Source organism: Kogia breviceps, chromosome 4 (assembly GCF_026419965.1).
Source record: "Kogia breviceps isolate mKogBre1 chromosome 4, mKogBre1 haplotype 1, whole genome shotgun sequence".
NCBI lineage: Eukaryota > Metazoa > Chordata > Mammalia > Artiodactyla > Physeteridae > Kogia > Kogia breviceps.
This window is the reverse complement of record NC_081313.1, coordinates 74,352,972-74,380,054: the sequence shown is the minus strand read 5'-3', so window position 1 is coordinate 74,380,054 and position 27,083 is coordinate 74,352,972. Positions and strand designations below refer to the sequence as shown.

General features: G+C 36.9%; 1 long non-coding RNA gene and 1 pseudogene across 2 annotated transcripts in view; one reads left to right on the top strand and one right to left on the bottom strand.

The window, feature by feature from the left end:
* LOC136794165 (uncharacterized) overlaps positions 1–27,083 on the top strand; it is a 905,160-nt gene that overhangs the window by 49,472 nt on the left and 828,605 nt on the right. The gene's annotated exons all lie outside the window — the stretch shown is intronic.
* LOC131755390 (ubiquitin carboxyl-terminal hydrolase isozyme L3 pseudogene) lies at positions 24,916–25,719 on the bottom strand (annotated as a pseudogene).

The window sequence follows — 27,083 nt, the reverse complement described above, 5'->3', positions numbered from 1 at the left end:
GGCTAAATAGTATTTATAGAACACTCCACCCAACAGTATAGAATACACATTCTTTTCAAGTTTATTCAGGAAGTTCTCCAAGGTAGACAATAGGATAGACCAAAAAATAAGTCTCAATGAATAAAGAACAAAAAGATATCTTACAAAGTATATATTCTCTAGCCGCAACAGAATTACATTAGAAATCAGTGATTTATTAAAAAACACTCCAAATATTTTGAAATTTTCTAAAAAAAGCGCTGCTTAATGATCTCAACTCTTAAAAAGGATGTCAGTTAAACAACTTAGTCAACTCTGTGAACTCCTGGTCGGCAAAGAAAAATTTTGGTCAAGAAAATTAACACTCACAATCAATCCTTTTGAAATTTATGGGCAATGGGGCTCTTTAAAGTTATCTTATATATTGCCATTAATCACTGGCTTGCTGCATTTATAAAGATGTATTTAGCAATATAACTAATCCTTTCAGGTATCCTAAGATTATTTACAAAAATACACTATATTACTTTTAATGGTCCCATCTTTTAAAACTTCTAGCATCTCAGAACCTTTCTGGAGCAGGAAAGAGACTTGCCAATTGTCTTGGAAATGTAAAATAAACACTTTTTCTATATATGTTAATGCCATTGTTTATTGACTGTTTACTCAGCTCCAGTGTAACTGGGGTCATTAGCAAAGTAAAAGCAGCTCAGATCCTGTCTGATACTTGACCTTTAAAATAGTTGTAACATTCTGTGTTCCTGGATGTCAAACCAGCTAGCCCCCAGTGTGGCATCTTAGCTGTTGTTGCAGTGCAAGTAGAAGCAGAGGTGCCATTCCTTGTTGAAAACTTTTTGGGAAAAAATCTTCTGCTGTAGGCATGGTGTTTCAAAAATCAGACAAAATATATTTCATGGAAAATCTATTTTGAGATCGACATTCATTTGAAAAGCTAAAACTAGCATCCGGATAAAAAAAGGAAGGGATGAAACATCAAACTGAAAATATCTTCTTATATTGTGACATTTTCTCAGATGTAAATGAGACCACCTTTAAGGCTGTCACAAGCAAAGAAATCCAACTGGGGTCTTGATGACTGAAGGGATGTTGAAGAATCTCTCATCAGCGGACCATAAAGAATAAAGCAAAAGCTATCAGTAATGTGCAGATGTTATCAGGATGTGACTTCAGCACAACCCCACATCCCAGTGGAAAGACAAAACTGCAGATGTTTAGTGTATTACAGGAACTAACCGCCAATTCTGTTTTGCTTCTCCTACTTTATAATGTTTAATTTTTTGTAAAGACATGAATTGCACTTTTGAAGAGCTTCCTGCAACCTGAATCACTTTGTAAGTCTAACTGCTTACAACTAGGATGCTGGGAGCTCTGGGTAAAGTGGCAGATCAATTACTACTTGGGTGTGGGACAGTGTGGAGTATGCAGGGGTGGGATGTGTTTAAGCATTCAAATGCAGGTGATGGGAGGAGAGTTCTCATTGTTGTGTGATAGGAACCCTAAGTGCCAGGTAGGCCTGTGTACTGATTTGACAACAAATCTACTTTAAATCTGCTCAAGTCCTGACAACCCAAAGAATTCACAGAAGCTCGAATTTGTTAAAGTACAAAATATTTGGAGATATGGAGCAAACAGTTCTGCCCAGATGATTCTTTCCTTCTTTTTAAGTGAAAAATGGTAGAGTAATGATTTAATAGATTATTTATTTAGCTTCAAAAGACATTATTTGCCTTGGTGAGAATTCATTTTTGGGGAACGTCCGGGTTTTGATTTTTATGTTCTTGAAATCAGCAAGTTGTAAACTCATGAACCTATATTCATTTTGACTGGTTTAGATGTCATCATTTTCCAAGAAAGTTTTGTTTTTCAAATAAAAGCAACCTATCTATGCTCTGTTCAGATGCTCGTGCCCTCTTCTGCCCACTGCAAGTCTCTACTGTCCCCGTCCCCTCTGCTCTCCACCCCCAGTGGCTCTTCTCTCCCTCAAGGAGCCTATAGGACCTTCCCTTCAGTGTCTTTAGATCTAATGAGTCTACATCTTCTGGTTCACATGGACTGAAGGTTATAGAACAAATCATAGAAAAGGGAAAGAAAGGTAATTTTAAAAAACCAAGATGACCTCTTAGAGAATAAAGACATAAACCATGCTAATTTGGGGGATGGGCTTGTATTTCAGGAAAAAAAAATGTAATTTACATTCAAAAGAGTAAATATTAGGAAGCATACCACAGAATTACAGTCTAGTAATTACATTTGGTAGAAATGATTACATCTGGTATTCAAAAAGATGAAAAATCAGAGGCAGATATCACCTGGAATAAAGGCTGGCTTAACATATATGAGTTCTTAAATTAATTTTCTTTGAGATTCATGAAAGAAGAAAGCCAGAAAATGGGGATAACATACTGCACTTGATTCCAAAGGGAAGAGACGAGAGGAACAAAAGCAAAAGGAGAGCCCTGCTTTATCCTAGAAGTCTCAAGTAAGCAAAAAAATTCTAATCTGATCATTAGAAACAAACCAAATCAAAGACAAAGCAATTCCTGGTTTTAAACCAAAGACAAAGCAATCCATGGGTTTAAAGCACATTTACCTATTTATGTCCACACGGACTGAATGTAATGGAAAGTGAACACAATTCATCTCTAAAGGTTGGTTTATTATGGGCTTGTGTTCTCTTCATGTTTGTTTTCCTAGTACCCAGCACAGTGCCTGATACTTTGACATTGTCCAATAATGTTGATTTAATCGAATCATTGAACAAGAACAAAGAACCCTATTCTGAACATTGGATGAAGTGAAAGATTCAGATATTTGAAGACTTCAACACTCTAAAGGACCACCTAAAACATATAAGAAAATTTCATGTAATTTTTATGTCAGGATAGGCAACTACAGAAGGAATGAAAGAAATTTTTTAGTTGTAAGATGGTTCCACCTTTGCTAAGATGTGACCGACTGAAAACCTTAAAATATTTTGAGGAGATGCTATCTGCCAAAGGGATTACCACAATACATGTAGGATCAAAGAAAATTCCACATTTTACCCTGGTGATTAGCTGTAATTAAATAAAGTAAGTCTTTTTAAACTTCATTAGCAGCAAGATGTTTGCTACAGCAGAGTGGGCACAAATCATCCATTCTTAATTAAAAGATAATCCACAGGATGGCCATAATCTTCTTCAAAAAATACACCATTTCCCCCTGAAAGATTTTCTCATCAAATAAGGATAAATAACAGTTTCTATGAGTTTAAGCCATGAAGGAATGGATGCTCCTCCCGTTTGCTTGAGTGAGTGCTGAATGTGGCTGATAGCATCACTTTGGCATGCTATTATCTAAAATGGTAGAATACCTCACTTCAGCAAAGTCTGACATAAATCTTTGAAAACAAAGACATTGCATATGTATGAGCTGAAATAGATATGACAGTGTTGGCACATTAATATTCCTGTCACTAGGGGGTTTCAAACTTTTAAGGAGAGGATGAGAATGAATTCAGACTGTGGCTGGTGAAATAGGGTGACATACAGTAGGACAATTAGGCATTGCTAACCATAATAAAACATGTACAGAGAAAGGGTACCCCTGCTCCCTGCCTTTGGTTAAAAATGACTGTGGGATTATCTCTTGGGAATGCCAAGAATAATTAATTTGGTTTAGAGATTTGCATGGTTGTTCTAAGCATACTAATAAGAATGTTCCGTGAAGACCAGTCCCAATCAATACAAGAGAGAACTGTTTTTTCTTGTGTAGCCACTGTGGTGGTTCATGGCTAACAGATGTTTCCACTTATTTCTCAACAACCCTCATTAAAAGTAACTGTGAGGCCTAATTGACTAGTTCTCCACATAGTTGGATCTACATAGAAAATCGTCCTATCACTCTATGTTTTACAATGATTTCTTTTCCCATTTTTTGATGCTGATATGAAAAGCTTTACCATGGCCTTTTCACTTAACTTCTTAGGAAGAAGTAAATGGATGAAAAATAAACTTTTTCCTTCATCTTACTCTGGATGGACTTACTGTGTGTTGGGAAGCTGTACTTGGAAATGCCAACCATTTTTAGAAAAGCCTTGTAAATCATCAAATTCTAGAAAATCATCACTTACTAGGGAAGATGACATAACAGTTGTATTAGATTTCATTCTGTAGGGGAGTGGGCAAAGTTATTCAACACCAGGTCCTAATGAAAAATTGTAACTAAGTTACAGTTCTGGTGTTTGAAGCTGATGTTGAAATGTCAGAATTTTTCTTTTGGTAAAACATATGTTTTGACCTGGTGAGTGGATTAGAGGGGCTGCTTAAAAGCTTTTTTTTTTTTTTTTTTTTTTTTTTTTTTTTTTTTTTTTTAACCAAAAGCTTTTTGGACATGTTGGGAGGCTTGGTCTGAGCCTTGATGGCAGTTACCAGATGCAGGAAAAAAAGGCTTCAAAACCTCTCCTTTGCCAAGAGACAAGAAATAATATCTGACAAAGGCATCACAAACAAACATGATGGCGAATCAGTAATTATACAGGCTACAAAGGAGAGCACATCTCACTTCCAAATGTCTTTTTTCTTTTTCTTCATATTTTACTAATAACATCTCATAGAGGTGCTTAGGTCAGTATTTTAAAAAACAATTTAATATATGACTGTGCTTTGGGTTAGGTTTAACTCCTTTATTAGACTAATGCTATTTGTCATTTCATGCATGTGTCAGCATTGTTTTTGAATGGCAAAAAAGGTTGGGAATAAACCAAGCACAAAGAAAGACACTCATAGCTCACTATGTGTAATTTTGTTTTAGAAAGGAATAAATATTCCATGAAGATAGGTTATATGCCACTTGCAAAATATTGCTATCTCTTAAAGGGAGTTACATGTTGAAAGAAAAAGACTTAAAATAAATTAAATAATATTAGTGAAAAAATGGCAGCAAATTTGACCAGATCCAAGTTGCATAGCTTCACTCTTTAATCTCAGACTCTTTGAATGTATTGTTCTTGATTTTGGAAAACAAGTAAGAGAAAGACTTTTCAAAAGGAGTTACAAGATTAAATTTAAATGTCAAAATATTACTTTGTTTTTCATCAAGTAGTATACCATGAAAAATTTACGTGTACAAAATGAATTTTCATCCCATCTTACAAATAAATCATCATTAAAAGCATATGTCAAATGAATCGAAGTCCAAGTTTCAACCAGGATTGATGTGAAGAAAAAAAAAAAAGATAAATGGGATAGAATATTTACTTCAGAAATAACTGAAATTTATACTTTCTCAAAATCTTTGCCTTTTTATTTCATAATAATCTGTTACTGATCAAAGATATACTACATGTCAAATAAGCAAGCTGCTTCTGGTATAAAATTATTGATATGAACCATAAATGAAAACAAAGTTACTTGGGCCTTGAAAATGTTCTTTCAAGTTGATTCATTGCAGACAACTAATGAATTGCAGTCTCTTCTTCTTTCCCTGACATATTTGGGATGGTTTACATGACTTTGAAATGGCTTACATATTTTACCACCCACTATAGAATATTCGGAAGAGGGAAAGGAAAACATGCATTTATTTTGCTGGTGGTCATTTTTTATCATCTCATTCAGTATCTAGGAATACCAAAGGTATACTGATAAAAGGGGAAGGAGAAGAAAACCTAATCAAATATTAAAATACAAGAATATATTTTAAAGGCTATCTTAGAAGATATTTGATAATTACCAATCAATCCACTGGCCACACGGTCTCTAGTATGAAGGCACTGTAAGATCTCTGATAACCATGTGCTAATCAAGCTACCTGTAAAGTGGCTGTAGATAAGGGCGCTCCTAAAATTATATCTATAAACACCAGTTACCATTTTAGAAAGCACTAGAATGATGTATTTTTTCCCAGCCACATTCACATAAAGAAATTTATTTATACCCTTACAATTTCTTTCTTAGGATAATCTCTTTTGTTCTATTGGATCATATAGATTAAATTTACTGTGATATTATGTTTTCTGATAACTATGAAAGTCAGCATTTCAGCATACCACTGATAAAGCTGTCATAGCCCTTTATTTATTATGTATAATGCACCTATTGTGATTTAGACCCTTGCAAAAGCTAAAAGCTTTCATTAAAACATTTCAGACATATAACCATATTTGATTTCAAAGATACAGTATACCATATCTTGTTTATTTGAATTAAACGTTTGTCTTATGTTTTAGTACACCATACTAATTTCATTGTTTAAATTGAACAAAAATGGCCATGAGTTTGATTCTATACGGAATTGAAACATTGAACACAATAATCATTTCATATGAAATGTAGAAAACATACCTACAAACAAATGTGAATTTGATATTATCAATGAAGAAGAATATACCCTAAGAAACTGGTACCATTTAATGTTACATGCTATGGCATTTCATTATCTGGCAAAATAAATCTTCCATCTTTTGTTACCACTTTATGTAAAATAAATAAAAGACCAACTTCTTTTCTTATCCTTGCATTGCTTACTCCTTGAGAAAACAGATATGTTTTATAAAAGAAGTTGTTATATTAAGATGTATGTCTGCTTTCCTTCAGAAGACAGATTAGAGTGCTTCAGCTGCCACTAAAGTTGTCGTTCTTTGTAACAAAATGTAATGCTGCATATATAAAAATGCAAAGTGTAATGTAGAGTCAAATGTCTCTCAGCACAAGAGTTGTTCGTTTTAGCACCCATTTTGTTGGTATTTATCAACTTACTAATTATAGGCAAATTGCTTCCAACACGAAAACTGTGATGATTAGCAGTTTTTTCTGCTAACTCTAGTCTACTGTAGTTCCGGTAAAGAATGTCAATAATCCAGATTCCTTTCTTTTTCCTGCCTTAGAATATGTAAAAATAAATTCATCAGGCTAGCATTTCTAAACTTTTGGGAAACGTGGTTTGGAAGGATGGGGGTGGAAAGAGGAAAAGGGATGGATTAAATATATCAAATCAAGAGAAAGTCTACTTGCTACTTCCCAGCAATTGGACAATCTTGAAGGCTCACTGGAGATTGGTCTAGCACAAAATGGAATTAGGTAATCCCAGTTTAGTAACAGAGTAACTGCATGTGATTGCACAGTAATTGCATAGGAAGTGCATCAACTGCTAGCACCCAGCATAAAATCTCTATGTTAAAGGGAGGAAGAAGAGTCTTAAGAATTACTTCACATACCATCGTTGATATCCAGCAAATGGCTGGCATATATTGCGTAAACCTCTCATATAACTATTCAGCAGATCTATACGTTATTGCTTGGTCAGACATAAAACAGTTTGTAACCTTCAGCTTTCCATTACAGTCCTTTAAAGTGAGCTCAAATGAAAATGGGAGTAACATACCCATCTAGAAAACATTCTCATAACATGAAATACAATAAAAGGTTGAATTTTCTATCACCATTGCTAATTTCACCCATTTGTTTCTCATCACAATAAGTAAACAAGATTAAATGCAAAATCTTACAGTTCAGAGTACATTACAAAGCAGAAATGTCTGTAACAAATACTGACTTAGTGTCTTAACCAACATGTGTCTCTAAGTGACTATTTCTCCCTGCTATGAAGTTTTTACAATTTTAAAGTTATATTGGCATGTTCCAGTCAACAATGATGTCTGCAATGGCCTTCTTTCTCCGATACGTTGCTTTTAGTCTAATTGCTTATTTGCAGTCTCAGCAAGCAGAGAGAAGAATTTTATCCTCTTTGCCTTGTCTCTGAATACTAACTAGCTGGCCCGGCCGAGGCTCTCTAAAGAGAGAAACTGCATGAGAGACACACTGCATTTGACACAGTCAAGAGGTAAAAGAAAGAGCAAAACAAAAGTCCATTCAAGACTGAATCCTCTGATATTCTCCCCCATCCCCCAACCCCTTTAAAAATAAAGCAAAAGGGGGGAAAACCCATAAATCCATGCCTGAATGCCTGCGGTTGTCGGAATAAAGGACAATGAATGACAGGTGACTGTCAGCATAATTCTCAGTCTCCAAGTAATCACTTTTTGGCATTGTTGCACATAAAAAGTGTATACATAACAAGGGAATATGTCATAAGTTCTCTATGTATGCACAGACTAGTTCAGTATGGGAGAAGCAACTAAGCATTTCCACACGGACCCAACGGTTTCCTTTCAGTTCAATGTATTGTTGCTGGAAAATGTTCTCAAATTATTAAGTGTTTTTCTAGTGACAAAAATGCTAAATAACTTTGGGGAAACTACTGAAGGGTTATGAACCTACTTTCCTCTTACTTCTTTTGCAAAATGTATTTACAGAATGGGAGATCTGGCTTGATAAATAAAACTCCTTGCACACATTGCTAAAATGTTAAAAAAAAAAAAGAAAGAAAGAAAGAAAGAAAGAAGAGTCAACTGATGAGTTTTTCTGTTTGATTTTTAAAAGGCTCCTCTCCAGCTATTTTCCCCCAAGATCTCTTTACACTTTCATCTTCACAGACTGCCTTCATCTTCCTGTCTTTTTTGTTCCAATGTCTGATCAGTTTGTTTTAAGGTCACCTCCCCCTCCCTATTTGCTGGAAATGCTGATAAATGTGCAGGCCTTTCCAGAGAAAGGTGGAAAGTGCTGAAGCAGGAAAGGTTTTGATGATTATTTAAATAATGTGTATTAAGTTGTCTGTTGCATGAACTCCAGGTACAGAGATAACCAACGTGAAGTGACAGAGTAATTGGTAATTAAAAGAAGCCTAGCCTCTTCTCAGATTACTGGTGCACTCCAGTCTGCTGACCATCTGTAGTGGAAGGACAGGGATTCTAGCCTCAGTTCCACTGAGCTGGGGAAGAGACAGAACTGCCCAGCGCCCCAAGCTTCTAGGTCCTGCCTAGAAGACGTGGGCACGAAGACGGTTCACTGTGGCCAAGTTTCTGATGCCAGGCGTAACCAGGCGACGAGCAGGAGTCTAGAGACAGTGATCTGTGTCACTCTAAGTGCTCACAGGGCACCATGAAGGCAAAGCTCCACTGCAGTTACCACCCCAGCAGGTGTTACCACACAATCTAAATCTTCTGAGAGAAATGAAGGAGGAAGGAAAGAGCTTGGATGACATAAAAGGAGAAAAATAAGAGGAAGTTACTTTCCTGGTTACAGCTTTTTTCTTTTGCTTGCTATAAAGGAAGAGAAAAATCTTAAAAGGATGAGCATGACTGAATGCTGTGTATTTATTTCACCATTAAATATGGACAATACTTTGTTTTGCTTTTAAAGTGTGGAAGTTGAAAGTCCTTGAGAGAAAACAGTCACCTTATACAGACTTGAATTCAGTCTTCAAGAAGTTAATTTATAGAATATTTAACGAACTGATCAGATGAGAATTTTCTTCAATTGCATATGAAATATGTCTTTGCACAGATAAGTGAACAAGATTGCTGGTTTCTGTTTTTGTTTTTCACTTACAGTGGCTGTAACTTAAGCTGCCACTTTTGAGTATTTATTTCTGAAGCCCAAATAGAAATGATTATATCCAACACTTGAAAATGTTTTCATATATAGTCCTTATTTGTAGTGATATTTCTACTATGTTTTTATGATGGTCTTCATGAAAAAACTCCTAAAGAAAACAATAAGATTAAAAATCTTCTTGTCCTGGGACTTCCCTGGTGGCCCAGTGGCTAAGACTCCTGGCTCCCAATGCAGGGGGCCCGGGTTTGATCCCTGGTCAGGTAACTAGATCCCACATGCCGTTAGTAAAGATCCTGCGTGCTGCAGCTAAGATCTGGCGCAGCCAAATAAACAAATTAATTAATTAATTAATTAAAGGAATATTTTTTTAAAAATCGTCTTGTCCTAATTGAGGTTGACAAGTTTAGAGCTATTAAACTTGTAAGTCACAGATAAAATTGTTTTAAAATTCAGCGTTAGTCTAATATTGCTTTTGGTTATTAGGAAAACCTGGGCATGGGAGTTATATAGGACAGTGATATGAGACAAAGATTTGAGAGGAAATAGACCAAATTTCAACTTTTAACAAGTGAAATTAAATGTATGCATGTTTGATGAACTGATTTCTCTTTTTAGCGGGGAGTGGGGGGGAGGAGGGTTCAAATGAACCAGAATTAAAGATGACTACTCAGTAGTTGCATGAACATTTTTTCTTAATGAAAATAGAATCATTATTATTTTAAAACCAAAGGTTTATTTGTGGATGATGTGTCAGTGTGCCTGTGTGTCTGTATGATGAGAAAGTAGAAAGAATTATGTTGGGAATAACTACTTCATACTAGCGCCTTTCAAAATGAAAATGTTTAATTCTTCATTATATTTAACAAGCTTCCTAATATACAGTTGAAGAATCCCAATTATTTTAAAAAATAATGACCTTTGGATCAATCATATGTTGATAATTCCTAGTGAGAATTCAAGAAAAATCTCAAGGTCTTAAAAGTATAGAAATGTATGTGGTCACCATCATCATGAAATAACAGAAAGTTTCATATATTTTATAAATAAGATGATTATTTTTTGAGCTATTTATTTCTATGAAGACTTAATTTTTTTTCCCTAATGACAAAGAATGAGGTGGTCAAGAGAAGGCCTGAAATACACAGCTGACAGTCATTTTCAAAGAGTAGGTGATAAATGCTTTCATTCTGGATTCTGCTCAGCCAAAATACATTAGTAACTGTAATTTACCCAATATGGCGATCCTCTAGGTTGCATGTATGCAGTGTCAGGGCTGAGGAGTGGAGCAAATGACCACTGTGAGCCAGTAGCCAGAGAGGCAATGTAGCAGAGGTGGGGCTTGTACTCTAAATGGAAGGAAGAGAGGTTGAGGAGAGGTCTGCAAGAGGAGAAAGAGCTTTGCTGGACAAAGAATGAAATGAGCAAAGACACAGATGTGATGATGAAGATAGGTGGAAAATGTCCAAATCCTGACTTTCCCTTTTCCTAGATAGATAAAATAGAAGGATGTATAGTTGCTGAATGCAGAACCTCATGTTGGGAAGTGAAATTCTGTGATAATAGTTTAGGAAAGTTTATTACTTTCTATTAATGTAATTTAAAATTTATAAAGGAGAAGTTTTTTCTTAATAATATAACAAATACTGAGAAACAGAGAAAGAGGGATATGAAAACCTGGCAACTTAAACTATTTTATCCCTTTTCTGGCTGAGAATGAAAATTCAGATTAGACATTCATGTAACAACTGGATTGACACCCTGCCCTCCCCACCACCCCCCAGCCCCGTGTTCTTCCTCACCCTGGGCACCAGGACTGAAGTTCACGAGCCTATGTAGCAGTGACTTACACAGTGCTGTGTGAGTATAAGTTGGTACAGTTTTTTTTTTTTTTCCTGAAGAAAAAAACAAGCAAATCCTTTATAGGTCAAAAACGTTGAAAATGTATATATACTAACAATTCTACTGCTTGGAATTTATCCAAGATAAATACTCAGATAATCCAGGTAATTAAAATGGAATCCACCTAAATATGAACTGTGAAAGATTGATTAAATAAACTATGTTATATCCAGATGTCCATCATTGCTTAATTCCAACCGTGAGAAATCATCACTATTGACAATTGTTCTAAGTTTAGGTGAAATGGAGCAGTTATTCCGGATCAGCAACCCTTGGGACTGTGCACAGGTATCTGTGTGGGCAGTCTGTACTTCATGCTTGATGAGATGCTTAAACATATGCAAATACTTCCACTATGTTACATACTGCTGTTTACCACACATGTTCCTCCAGTGGGAAGGTTCAATTTGGTTACCAAGTAAGCAGTTTCTCTTTATGCTTAATGGAATTTAAAATACCAATAGTATATCAAGACATAGAAAGAAGATATCAACTGTGTTCACAATAAGATGGCCTGTAGAAATCATCTTTGCTTTACCTGTGCCCTAAAGACTAAAATAAAAAGATAAAAAACTAGCTAACATCTGTCAGAAAGAAGCAAATGTATGAGTAATGATTTTTCAGAGAATTATATAAAGCAATCACAATTGTGAAATTAAATTTTTCTTCACATATAGGTTATATATATTTTTTTATGAATGCTTTCACACTTACTCCAAGTGCTAAAGAGAGAATCAATTGAAGCTAGAAATTCTCACAATTTTCATGGAGCGCTACCCTTGAAGGCTTCAAACGTCTGCTCATTGCCATTTTAAATGCATTTATTTAAATCTAGCATTTACTTTCCTTTTTCTACCTGTAAATAATGCATTGGTAACATCAAAAATTTACTTTGGCAAAGATACTATTTTTCTCACAGAATAGGTTTGGGGCAGTAGTCAAAAATTTTTGCTAACCCACAGTAGGAGTTTTCTTCTCTACTGGAGATGACTGGCCTTGTGCTCCCCAGGGGCAGGTACCCGACATGAACACTCTCTGTGTTCCAGCAGTGCCTGACAGTAGAAGATGCTAAACAAATGTTTGTGGCAGGAAGAACACTTAGAGGCAATCCTCACTCCAATGAAGGTAACTATACATTGTCTCCTGAGTACATTTTGCTCCTTCTTCCTGCCAACAAGCTTGTCAACCATCCTACCGTACCTACTGAAACTCTGCTCTTCCCTAAGTGTCATTCTCTGTATTATCCTCTCCTGATTAACTGAGGCTACTACCATTATCCCTTTCTTTAAATATTTAGATTTTTATCTGTTCTCCCAATATCGCATATGTTATCTTGCATTATAAATGATCTTTCATAATTACGTGCATTATATATTAGTAATGGTTCTTCCTTGTAAGCAACAGACACCAACTCTGGTTAACAAAAATGAAAGGGAACTCACTGGAAGAATATCCAGGTGGGGGCTTCCACAATTAACAGGGAGCTGGCAGACCAGGCTTCAGACCACGATTCAAGAAAATTCAGGGCAAGATGGCAGAGGAGTAAGATGTGGAGATCACCTTCCTCCCCACAAATACATCAAAAATACGTCTACAAGTGGAACAACTACAGAACACCTACTGAACGCTGGCAGAAGACCTCAGACCTACCAAAAGGCAAGAAACTCCCCACGTTCCTGGGTAGGGCAAAAGAAAAAAGAAAAAACAGAGACAAAAGACTAGGGATGGAACCTGCACCTCTCAAGGGAGCTGTGAAGGAGAAAAAGTTTCCACACATTAGGAAACCCCTTCACTGGCAGAGACGGGGTGGGGGTGGGGGAAGCTTTGGAGCCCCGGAGGAGAGCGCAGCAACAGGGGTGCAAAGGGCAGAGCAGAGAGATTCCTGCACAGAGGATCGGTGCCAACCAGCACTCACCTGCCCGAGAGGCTTGTCTGCTCACCCGCAGGGGCGGGAGGGGGCTGGGAGCTGAGGCTCAGGCTTCGGAGATCAGATCCCAGGGAGAGGACTGGGGTTGGCTGTGTGAACACAGCCTGAAGGGGCTAGTGCGCCACAGCTAGCCCAGAGGGAGTCCAGGAAGAGGTCTGGAACTGCCTAAGAGGCAAGAGACCATTGTTTTGGGGTGTATGAGAAGAGGGGATTCCTTCCCTGTCTGCCCACAGAAGGCAGAGCACCGCCTAAACAAACTCCAGAGATGAGTGCGAGCCGCCGCTATCAGCTCAGACCCCAGAGACAGGCATGAAATGTTAAGGCTGCTGCTGCCACCACCAAGAATCCTGTGTGCAAGCGCAGGTTACTATCCACACCTCCCCATCCCCGGGAGCCTGTGCAGTCCGCCACTGCCAAAGTCCTGTGATCCAGGGACAGCTTTCCCAGGAGAACACATGGCGCACCTCAGGATATTGCAAAGTCATGCCGTCCTCTGCCACTGCAGGTTCGCCCCGCATTCCAATTACAGCTACCATAGCCCTCCCTCCCCACAGCCTGAGTGAGCCAGAGCCCTCTAATCAGCTGCTATTTTAACCCCCTCCTGTCTGGGTGGGGAACAGATGCCTGAGGGCGACCTACAGGCCAAGGCGGGGCCAAATCCAAAGCTGAACCCCAGGAGCTGTGCAAACAAAGAAGAGAAAGGGAAATCTCTCCCAGCAGCATCAGGAGCAGCGGATTAAGTCTCCACAATCAACTTGATGTACCTGCATCTGTGGAATACCTGAATAGACAACGAATCGTCCCAAAATTGAGGTGGTGGACTTTAGCAGCAACTGTAGACAAGGGGTTCACTGTCTGTGACTGATTTGTTTCTGATATTTATGTTTACCTTAGTTTAGGTTTAGCACTTGTTATCATTGGTGGATTTCTTTATTGGTTTGGTTGCTCCCTCTTGTTTTTATTTCAATTATTATTTTTTTATGTTAATAATGAAAAAACGTATTTATGATTTTAAAAAAATTTTATTTATTTTCTTTCTTTTTTTCCTCCCATTTATTCTGAGCCGTGCAGCTGACAGGGTCTTGGTGCTCCAGCCAGGGGTTGGCCTGAGCCTCTGAGGTGGGATAGCCGAGTTCAGGACATTGGTCCACCAGAGACCTTCTGGCCCGATGTAATATCAATTGATGAGAACTCTCCCAGAGATCTCCAGCTCAACAGTAATACCCAGTTCCACCCAATGGCCAGCAAGCTCCAGTGCTGGATGCCCCATGCCAAACAACTAGTAAGTCAGGAACACAACTCTACCCATTAGCAGAGAGGCTGCCTAAAATCATACTAAGTTCACAGGCACCCCAAAACACACCATCGGACTTGGCCCTGCCCACAAGAAAGACGATCCAGCCCCAACCACCAGAGCACAGGCACCAGTCCCCTCCACCAGGAAGCCTACACAAGCCACTGAACCAACCTCACCGACTGGGGGCAGACACCAAAGATACTGAGAACTATGAACCTGCAACCTGGAAAAAGGAGACCCCAAACAGCAAGATAACAAAATGAGAAGACAGAGAAATATACAGCAGATGAAGGAGCAAGGTAAAAACCCATCAGACAAAACAAATGAAGAGGAAACAGGCAGTCTGCCTGAAAAATAATTCAGAGTAATGATAGTAAAAATGATCTAAAATCTTGGAAATAGAATGGAGAAAATACAAGAAACATTTAACAAGACCTAGAAGAACTAAAGAGCAAACAAACAATGATGAACAACAAAATAAGTGGAATTAAAAATACTCTACAAGGAATCAATAGCAGAATACCTGAGGCAGAAGAACAGATAAGTGACCTGGAAGATATAATAGTGGAAATAACTACTGCAGAGCAGAATAAAGAAAAAAGAATGAAAAGAATTGAGGACGCCTCAGAGACCTCTGGGACAATATTAAACAGACCAACATTCGAATTATAGGGGGCCCAGAAGAAGAAGAGAAAAAGAAAGAGACTGAGAAAATATTTGAAGAGATTATAGTTGTAAACTTCCCTAACATGGGAAAGGAAATAATCAAGCAAATCCAGGAAGCACAGAGAGTCCAATACAGGGTAAATCCAAGGAGAAACACACCAAGATGCATATTAATCAATCAAAAATTAAATACAAAGAAAAAATATTAAAAGCAGCAAGAGAAAAGCAACAAATAACATAAAAGGGACTCCTCATAAGGTTAACAGCTGATCTTTCAGCAGAAACTCTGCAAGCCGAAAGGGAGTGGCAGGACATATTTAAAGTGAGAGAAGGGAAAAACCTACAACCAAGATTACTCTACCCAGCAAGGATCTCATTCAGATTTGATGGAGAAATTAAAACCTTTACAGACAAGCAAAAGTTAAGAGAATTCAGCACCACCAAATCAGCTTTACAACAAATGCTAAAGGAACTTCTCTAGGCAGGAAACACAAGAGAAGGAAAAGACCTTCAATAACAAACCCAAAACAATTAAGAAAATGGTAATAACATATGTACTGATAACTACCTTAAATGTAAATGGATTAAATTCTGCAACCAAAAGACATAGACTGGCTGAATGGATACAAAAACAAACCCGTCTATATGCTGTCTACAAGGGACCAACTTCAGACCTAGGGACACATACAGACTAAAAGGGAATGGAAAAAGATATTCCATGCAAATGGAAATCAAAAGGAAGCTGGAATAGCAATTCTCATATCGGACAAAATAGACTTTAAAATAAAGACTGTTACAAGAGACAACACTACGTAATGATCAAGGGATCAGTCCAAAAAGAAGATATAACAATTATAAATATTTATGCACCCAATGTAAGAGCACCTCAATATATAAGGCAAATCCTAACAGCCATAAAAGGGGAAATTGACAGTAACACAATAATAGTAGGGGACTTTAACACCCCACTTTCACCAATGGATAGATCATCCAAAATGAAAATAAATAAGGAAACACAAGCTTTAAATGATACATTAAACCAGGTGGACTTAATTGATATTTATAGGACATTCCAACCAAAAACAACAGAATACATTATCTTCTCAAGTGCTCATGGAACATTCTCCAGGATAGATCATATCTTGGGTCACAAATCAAGCCTTGGTAAATTTAAGAAAATTGAAATCGTATCAGGTATCTTTTCTGACTGCAATGCTATGAGACTAGATATCAATTACAGAAAAAAAAAACTGTAAAAAAAAAAAAAACACATGGAGGCTAAACAATACATTACTGAATAACCAAGAGATCAAAGAGGAAATAAAAAAATACCTAGAAACAAATGACAGTGAAAACATAGCAACCCAAAACCTATGGGGTGGAGCAAAAGCATTTCTAAGAGGGAAGTTTATAGCAATACAATCCTACCTCAAGAAACAAGAAACATCTCAAATAAACAACCTAACCTTACACCTAAAGCAATTAGAGAAGAAGACCAAAAAGCCCTCAAAGTTAGCAGAAGGAAAGAAATCATAAAGATTAGATCAGAAATAAATGAAAAAGAAATGAAGGAAACAGTAGCAAAGAACAACAAAGCTAAAAGCTTGTTCTTTGAGAAGATAAACATAATTTATAAACCATTAGCCAGACTCATCAAGAAAAAAAGGGAGAAGACTCAAATCAAGAGAATTAGAAATGACAAAGGAGAAGTAACAACTGACACTGCAGAAATACAAAGGATCATGAGAGATTACTACAATAAATTATATACCAATAAAATGGACAACCTGAAATAAATGGACAACTTCTGAGAAAAGCACAACCTTCCAAGACTGAACCAGGAAGAAATAGAAACAGACCAATCACAAGCACTGAAATTGAAACCGTGATTAAAAATCTAACAGACAAAAGCCCAGGACCAGATGGATTCACAGGTGAATTCTATCACACATTTAGAGAAAAGCTAACACCTATCCTTCTCAAACTCTTCCAAAATATAGCAAAGGGAGAAACACTTGCAAACTGATTCTATGAGGCCACCAACACTCTGTTGACCAAAACCAGACAAAGATGTCAAAGAAAAGAGAAAACTACAGGCCAATATCACTGATGAACATAGATGCAAAAATTCTCAACAAAATACTAGCAAACAAAATCTAAAAGCACATTGAAAGGATCATGTACTGTGATCAAGTGGGGTTTATCCCAGGAATGCAAGGATTCTTTAATATATGCAAATCAGTCAATGTGATACACCATATTAACAAATTGAAGGAGAAAAACCATGTGATAATCTCAATAGATGCAGAAACAGCTTTCAACAAAATTCAATACCAATTTATGATAAAAAAAACTCTCCAGAAAGTAGGCATAGAGGGAACCTGCCTCAACATAATAAAGGCCATATGTAACAAACTCACAGACAACATCATTCTCAATGGTGAAAAACTGAAACCATTTCCTCAAAGATCAGTAACAAGACAAGCTTGTCCACTCTCACCACTATTATTCAACATAGTTTTAGAAGTTTTAGCCACAGCAATCAGGGAAGAAAAAGAAATAAAAGGAATCCAAATCAGAAAAGAAGAAGTAAAACTGTCACTGTTTGCATATGACATGATACTATACACAGAGAAACCTAAAGATGATACCAGAAAACTACTAGAGCTAATCAATGAATTTGGTAAATAGCAGGGTATAAAATTAATGCATAGAAATCTGTTGCATTCCTATACACTGATGATGAAAAATCTGAGAGGGAAATTAAGGAAACACTCCTATTTACCATTGCAAGAAAAAGAATAAAATACCTCAGAATAAACCTACCTAAGGAGACAAAAGACCTGTATGCAGAAAATTATAAGACACTGATGAAAGAAATTAAAGATGATACAAACAGATGGAGAGTTATACCATGTTCTTGGATAGGAAGAATCAACATTGTGAAAATGACTATACTACCCAAAGCAATCTACATATTCCATGAAATCCCTGTCAAACTATCAATGGCATTTTTCACAGAATTAGAACAAAAAATTTCACACTTTGTATGGAAACACAAAAGACCCCAAATAGCCAAAGCGATCTTGAGAAAGAAAGACGGAGCTGGAGGAATCAGGCTCCCTGACTTCAGACTATACTACAAGGCTACAGTAATCAAGACAGTATGTGACTGGCACAAAAAAAAAACCAGAAATACAGGTCAATGGAACAGGATAGAAAGCCCAAAGATAAACCCACACACATATAGTCACCTTATATTTGGTAAAGGAGGCAAGAATATACAATGGAGAAAAGATGGCCTGTTCAATAAGTGGTGCTGGTAAAACTGGACAACTACATATAAAAGAATGAAATTAGAACACTCCATAACACCATACACAAAAATCAACTCAAAATGGATTAAAGACCTAAATGTAAGGTCAGACATTATAAAACTCTTAGAGGAAAACATATGCAGAACACTCTATGACATAAATCACAGCAAGATCCTTTTTGATCCACTTCCTAGAGAAATGGAAATAAAAAGAAAAATAAACAAATGGGACATAATGAAACTTAAAAGCTTTTGCACAGCAAAGGAAACCATAAACAAGACAAAAAGACAACACTCAGAATGGGAGAAAATATTTGCAAATGAAGCAACTGATAAAGGATTAATCTCCAAAGTATACAAGCAGCTCATGCAGGTCAATAAAAAAAAAAAAAAAAAAAAAAACAAACAACCCAATCCAAAATGGGCAGAAGACCTAAATAGACATTTCTCCAAAGAAGATATACAGATTGCCAACAAACACATGAAAGGATGGTCAACATCATTAATCATTAGAGAGATGCAAATCAAAACTACAATGAAGTATCACCTCACACTGGTCAGAATGGCCATCATCAAAAAATCTACAAACAATAAATGCTGGAGAGGGTGTGGAGAAAAGGGAACCCTCTTGCAGTGTTGCTGGCAATGACACAGCCACTATGGAGAACAGTATGGAGGTTCCTTAAAAACTAAAAATAGACCTACCATATGACCCAGCAGTCCCAGTATTGGGCATATACCCTGAGAAAACCATAATTCAAAAAGCATCATGTACCACAATGTTTATTGCAGCACTATTTACAATAGCCAGGACATGGAAGCAACCTAACTGTCCATTGACAGATGAATGGATAAAGAGGTTGCACATATATACAATGGAATATTACTCAGCCATAAAGAGAAACAAAATTGAGTTATTTGTAGTGAGGTGGATGGACCTAGAGACTTTCATAGAGTGAAGTAACTCAGAAAGAGGAAAACAAATACCATCTACTAACACATATATATGGAAATCTGAGAGAAAAAAAAAAGGTTCTGAAAAGCCTAGCGCAAGGACAGGAATAAAGATCCAGATGTAGAGAATGGACTTGAGGACACAGGGAAGGGTAAGGGTAAGCTGGGAGAAAGTGAGAGAGTGGCATGGACATATATACACTACCAAATGTAAAATAGATAGCTAGTGGGAAGCAGCTGCATAAAACAGGGAGATCAGCTTGGTGCTTTGTGACCACCTAGAGGGGTGGGATAGAGAGGGTCGGAGGGAGACGCAAGAGGGAGGAGATATGGGGATATATGTTTATGTATAGCTGATTCACTTTGTTATACAGCAGAAACTTACACAGCATTGTAAAGCAATTATACTCCAATAAAGATGTTAAAAAAGAGAAGAAAGAAAATTCAGGAAGGACAGGTTTTAGGAAGTAATTGCCACAGTAAGCTTCCAACAGGTGGAATAGAGTGGTCAAAATACCATCATGGTGACAGATCCAATTGTCATATTTAGGCCATAGATGGAACTTCCTACTCTGCTAACGGTCTAGAAAAAAGAATAATTTGCATCCCCCTCACCTTTCTAGAAGGGAAGGACCAGGCTAGAAATTCACACACCAGGAGAAGGAGGGGATTTCCTAAAAAGAACTTGGTGGGGGGGTCACTAGGAAGAGCATGAATGGCAAGCAGCCATCCATTTACTGAATTAAATTAGATGATTAGCTCCTGAAGTACAGGGGATAGACTACACTATTTCATCTGTAAAAAGGACCCACTAGTGCCTTGGACAAGTATGTGGCCAGACATGTGCTGATAGGAAGGAAAAGGGGGATGGAAAGAGATATTAATATTTATTGAAATTTTATGGCAGGGTTACACATATTCATGAATGCAGTCATTACTCTGTTGCTCACATGAGTCAAAACCATGTAAGCAGCACCCATCCAGAAGGCTACCTTGTGAGACTTGCATTGTGTGTGTGCTGAGGTTGTGCACAATCTGGATATGTTGGAGATTGTATATAATACTGATCCTAGTGCAGTACCTATTGAAGGTATTCCATATATTATAATTATGTTTAGTAATGATTTATTATCAGAGTTAAGATTCTCTGTTTGTGCAGGGGGGATCTACTTTTGCCTTTTTTCAATTTGCTCTTGATTGATCATCTAGCTTGTCCAAAAACTCCACAGACGAAAGATGAAGCCCTATATTTAAATCTCTTCCCATCGGTAAAGTAAGAGTCTATGGGGGTTCCTGGGTGACCTAACAGATATAAAACAGGCTGAATTAAGTGTTAGTAACCACTTTTTACAATTATATATACAATGAATAATTCTTTCCAGCTGCTAAGTTTGAAAAAAAATAGTAAAATGAGTTAACAAAAACAAAAAACTCAGCCTTTCCCAAGTCCAGAAAATTTGATGGGAAATAAATGCATTCACCAGAATCATTTTGTGTAAGGAATATTTTCAGTGTTCTGGCTTTACTTAGTTATTTCCTCATTTCAGAGTTAAGCCACACAAATAAAGGAAGATGACAGTGCCAGGAAACACACATCCATCCCCCTTTCCTATGAGTATGCAAGCTGCCAAAGTGCTGACAAAAGTTGAAAGGTCAGCAGTCATCTGTGGCAGATGTGCTTCATTATGATAAACACTTGGATGCTGAAAATGGTTCTGTTCACAGATAGTTTATAATTTAGGTGAGAAATACAAATGTGAGGAAGCTTCACTGATGGGAATCTTATTTCATGTTTGAGCACAATTAACCAGCTGATAAACAGGCTTTTGTTTTCCATATGAATGGACAATGTCCATTCATTTGGGATACTATCTTGTCAAATGGGCAACAATAACAATAAAGTTTATGTATCTTGGCTCTCTTCTGCTCTAAAACCTGTAGTAACTTCCTGCGATAGAATCAAGAACCTCAACTGAGCGTGCAAAATAATTATCTTCCAGAATCCACCTGATGGTGATGCTATGGAAGATTATCTTGTTTTGAACTGGAAATAGGACTAAAAATCTCTTTTAATTTCAATAACTCTTAATTTTAGTATAATCAGAAGATGCTTGTAATCCCTAGTATTCTATATTCCACAAGTTTATGTGGCTTAATCTTGAGGAAGTTATACATTATCAGATTTCAAAAGACAACCTAAATTTTAAAAGCATATGACAATTTCTTATTATCTGGACTATCTTGTAGCCATTTTCTAAACCCTTACTGATAAAATGCTGAGGACTTTTCATTGCCACTTAATGTTTTACCACAAACTATAAATTTTGCACCTTGACTTTTTTCTCCTCACCCACACATTTTCCAGTGTGCCATGTTCATCTCTCTCTCTCTCTCTCTCTCTCTTTTTTTTTTCTAAATAATAAGATCATCTGTTCCTGTTTTGGCTTCATAAATGAAGATGACACATGACTGTATTGGGTTGTTTTTTGCTCACAGTGTTGATTGAAAAGAAAAGCCACCTATATCTTCTTGCTTAGTTTCCCTTGAGAAGAATGAGCAAAGTGAGCTGTGTAGCCTAGTAACCGTGGAACATATTTCTTGTATAATGTTCACAACTTTGGCAAGGTAATTATTATCGCTATGCAACTTCTGGTAAAATCTGTGAAAGAAAGGAAATTATATTATTAGCTTTCACTTGTTGACCCAGATATGATTGGATCAGTTTAAGAAGGCAAATCAGTGTAGGTTTTCATTTATCCCCTCAATAAATATTTATTGAGTACTACTACGTGCTATTTACTTGAGGATAGAATTATGAATAATGTATGGCTTCAGTTCCCAAGAACTTAATAACCTGGCATGTTTGGTTGTACTGGTAGTAGCAGTGGTAGATACTGGTGATGACTGGTGATGATTTTGGTTTGTATTGGGAAAGATCTGTTGGGAAGCAGATATATCACCTGGACTTGTACATCTATCCCCTGGGAAATCCACACTAATTTAACTTTTTTACCTGCTACCTCTATTACCACAGAATTGTTTAAATGTGATATTTCTTAATTACTGACACCTATCACTCTTAAATCTCATTTATATTTTAATGAGCGTCAAGGTTCTCAAAAAGTTTCAAAGGGTAGACATCCAACGGTGGGATCAAACTTTAATCAAATATAAGAAACTTTTCTCAGCTTCCTTCTCTGTCTGGGAAGGTGCTTCATGCTCTATAGGAAATATGCTCATTGGCATAAAGGATATAATTTTCCTGTGGAGATGAGACATGTATATATATGTATCTAAATAATATACAGTATCCATTCGTATACATGTACACATACAAATAATGTGGTATAAACCATGTATAAAAAAATGGTACTTCATTCATTCTAGGTAACAGATCACTGTGGGTTGAAGGTTAGTAATAGAGAAAGGTCATTATTAACTTCGACATAAAATGATGTACTAAACTTATTTTAGTAAAAAGAAAGAAGACATGTATTTTTCTCATAATGAAAATGAAAAAAGGGAAGAGAAACAATATTGAGGACTTAATGTGGTGAATAATTTCAGGAAATGGAATATCCACCCGACCCTTTCACTCTGGCCAAAGAATTGGTGTACAGCACTGTTTTCTTTAGGTTGAAATCTTAATGATGAAGAAAAACTTACTATGAATTTTTTTCCAGTAACAGTTACCTTTACAGTATTAATGACTTGACTTCTCTTGTTTAGCAGTTTTATTGTTTACCTGTTAACTGTATTTGGTAACTAGCTATTATGAACAGAGAAGTATTTGTTGACTTTTACGTGACCAGCCCTGGGCCAGGTTTTAGAGAGCAGAGCAAAAATGCAAGACAAGATCCTTTACTGCAAGGTTATTCTGATATTATTGGGTGGCCTACTCTCTGGCAATACACTTGAACATGCAATTACTGGTAATATGGAAAGGGACATGTGTTGCTGCTATAGGAAGACAGAGTTTGTATCTAAGGGCTTTTTAGAAACTGGAGGAAAACACAATACCAGCAAGCAGGGACCCTGCTTCTAGCCTGTATCTTAGGGAGCTCTGCACTTTGGAATACCTTCCACTAAATTTTTAAAGATTCCTTCTGGGGGCTAGGACCTACAGGGTCCAAGAGGGCCATCCAGGTCAGGCACCTGAGTTCAGACCAAAGCATTTCTTTCACGGGATCACATGAGATTGAGCTTCCAGAATAGTGCTGACATGTTGACTTCAGGTGAATCTCACTCACTTTGAACACAGGTGGAGATTAGGGCCCTAGGCTATTGCTAGTCCACCTCTAACCCTTGGGCCACAGGGACAGTTCTCAGCTCTCTGTGTCCAGGTCATATGACTTCTCTGATCTTTACTTTGTTCCCCTCCCCACCCCACCCCTGCCCCCAGTTGTAACTTAGGACTGTTTCCCTACTCCTTCCACAGGCTTTGCGCTACATGTCAGGCAGATCTCTGGCAAAGGCTGTGCCTGTCTCCTTGGAGGGCTTTCCAGGATGTTGCTCCTTGATGCCCATCAGCCCTTCTGATCAAGTTTTCTCTTGCCTGTGATTGATGTGGTGGCATATTCTCCTGGGTTAGTCTTAAGCCTTGCTGGAAATGGATGGACATTCCTTGTGTGAATAGGACTGTTCTCCTTGCTCAGCTCATGGGACCCTCAGCAATCCTCCTCACTGGTGGCCATATGTGGTCAACATTGAAAGGTATTAAATTCTAGGGATGCGGTGACTTTAGCTAAAGATTTCAAGGGAAGACATATTAAGAAGATATGTTATTCTATGTTTAAACTATAAAATTCAGTTTGATAAAATTAAAATAACAGAAAATAATAATTCACACTTTCCTGCATACTTTGGGTAAGATTTGCATTTATTTGTAGTCCTCATCAGTGAAGCAGTTCTTACCTTTGATAGCACAATGAAGCCATTGGGTGGGACAGCATCATGAGTAATGATGTAACTAAATAAACAGTATTAGGGAACTGGAGTAACAAGAAGACCTATATTATTTCAATACAAATGCATTCTGAAGAGCTATGGCTTTATGAATAGTAATGACACTGCTGTCTTTTTCATGTATTGTGAGGTATGACATTAGTTAGGAAATGACACATTAGACAATAAATAACATCAAGAGATTGTTCTTGAACCTGAACAGGAAGAGATAGAGCCTGGATACTAAGAAGAATCGTCATATGCACTGATTATACAGTAGACAAATATGTAACTACTTTTTCTCTACCCATTGTTCTAAGTCTTCATTTCTACCTCATATGGGCCCATGGATTTTGTAATATATTTCAAATATAATTATTTATAGAGATAGAATTCAGGCATTCTAAATTGATCACCCACTGGGTGCTACATATTTTATTTATTTATTTATTTATTTATTATTTAGTTCACATAAAGTTTAATCAGTCAAGTTAATGAAAAATAGCAAAATTTTTGAATTAGTGTATGGCAGAAGAAATTTAATTTTGTTGCAAATAATACAGTATTTGGTGTTTCCATTCTGGACAAGCTGTGCTGCAGAAAGAGCAATGGCATTGAATCTCTGTTCATCAGGGTCACATTCCATAAACTTCTTGAAAACTTCTATGGCATCCTCTAATAAAGTTTTGTCACTAGTTTCCCCATGGTTAATTGGAAATAGTTTCTGTCCATCTAATTCATAGAGATGCCCATCTACATGAACTAATGCAATAAAATGAAGATCTAATTTTTCATCCATATTTTGTGCCTCAGTCTGACCTTCATGGTCACTAGTCTCATGAGTAACTCGAATGGAGTCATAGTTCTCCAGGTGTATGGCTTGTTTCTCAGGGCTCAGTGATGCAGACTCCTCTAGGAATTTTTTCAAGGTTGATCCAGATTCAAAGTGCATCTCGTCTTTATTGTTGGCAATAGCATGGATTAGTACAGTTGTTCCACAGGCACTGCTGATTGTTTGCCTCATGAAATATACTGATAAGGTAATATTTTGTCCCTGAGATTTTATTTTTTCCTCTTCTTCTGTTCTGAATACTTCATGCTTTTCTGTAATAGGGAAGAGAAGCAACACTGCACACACAGGTTTTGGTACCATGCTAAGGAGTTCAGGATCCATTCCATATACATCAACAAACTGCCAGTTAGAATGTAGACCTAATTGTTTGAGAAACTGGTTGATGACCTCGGGATTGGCCTCCAGCGGCAGCCAGCGCTGACCCTCCATGACCACTCCGCCTGGCCCTTCTCCAGCTCTCTAGACATATTTTAAAATCGTTCAAATGAATGAAGTACATGCATTGATCTTGTTCCTGTGCCAGCATCCACTATAGAAAGTGCAACTTTTTTTTGAGTAATTGTCACATTATTACCTTAACGAATACTTAATTTTACCGCAAGTGTTAGATTTTAAATTTTATGTGTCCTAAATACTTAAGAGAGTCTTTTCCCCCAGATTATTTAGACACAGTTAAAATCCCACCACACGGAGAAATCATAGTCTACAGTATTATTATCTAATGGACTCAATAACTATATGTTTTCTGGATGTTTTATGATCCTGGCTTAATTGTCAATGAATAAACACTATGATAATGCCAATAAACTGAAAAATTAGTAGTAATAACTCTAAATGTAAGATGAATTTCTTATTATAATTAATTTTTCAATTTGCTTATGAAATTTTTAAAAGTTTCCTTGTTTTCTTTCACTTCCCTTTTTAAAAAACTTTTCTTTTTTGAAAGAAAACATAAGGAATTGTGATGATTTCAGTTGGGTAAATTTCATGTCTTAATGGTAAATTAAATTATTTAAAATAAAACCATGGATAAAGTAAGTGGTTTAGTCTAGTGTTCCCTCCATAATAATGAAAAGAATCTTTTTTAGGTACCCAGCTGCCCCACTGACTATTTATAATTTTTAAGGAACCACTTTATACATTTTAATTTTGGTGTCATAGGCCACATAAAGATGGATAGACCCTTGTAAAATGACCAAGAAGAATTCTCTGATCATACTTGATGCTTGTAGTCATCAAAGAGTGTTTGCTTTCAAAGGAATTATTATACTTCCAGCTTGCTTGCCTTGGGGACTGTCAATTAAATCCAAATTATTTAATGGCAGAGATTTTGCCATTTTTAGAGACAGGGTAAGTGAACTAGAAATGACAAAAATCAAATGAGAAATGAAAAAATACATTTTGATGTTTACCTGTAAATTGCTTATCTTTCAATTAAGCATTGGTTTACCCTTGCCAAATGTCCCCATTTGCAGATGCCTGTTAAAAAATAAGCTGTTTTCATTTCCTGCTAGTACACAATTTAGCTTCTTTTAATGCATGCTTGGGCTCAGGGTTTTCTGAAGAGCCTTGTGTTATCTCTGTATCTAGTCCTTATAAAGAATCACTTTCAGCATGTGTGGCCTGGTTCCTAACAGTCTATCGATTCATTGAATTTCCTGAATTTCAGAAAGACCCCCATTGATTCTTTATGCTGCCTGGCAGAGCAATTCTTAATTTTTGTCTGATTCTTTCCAACATCAGTCTTAAGAAGAAAAGGTTTTTCTTACAACGCCTTGAAGGGTTTACTGAAT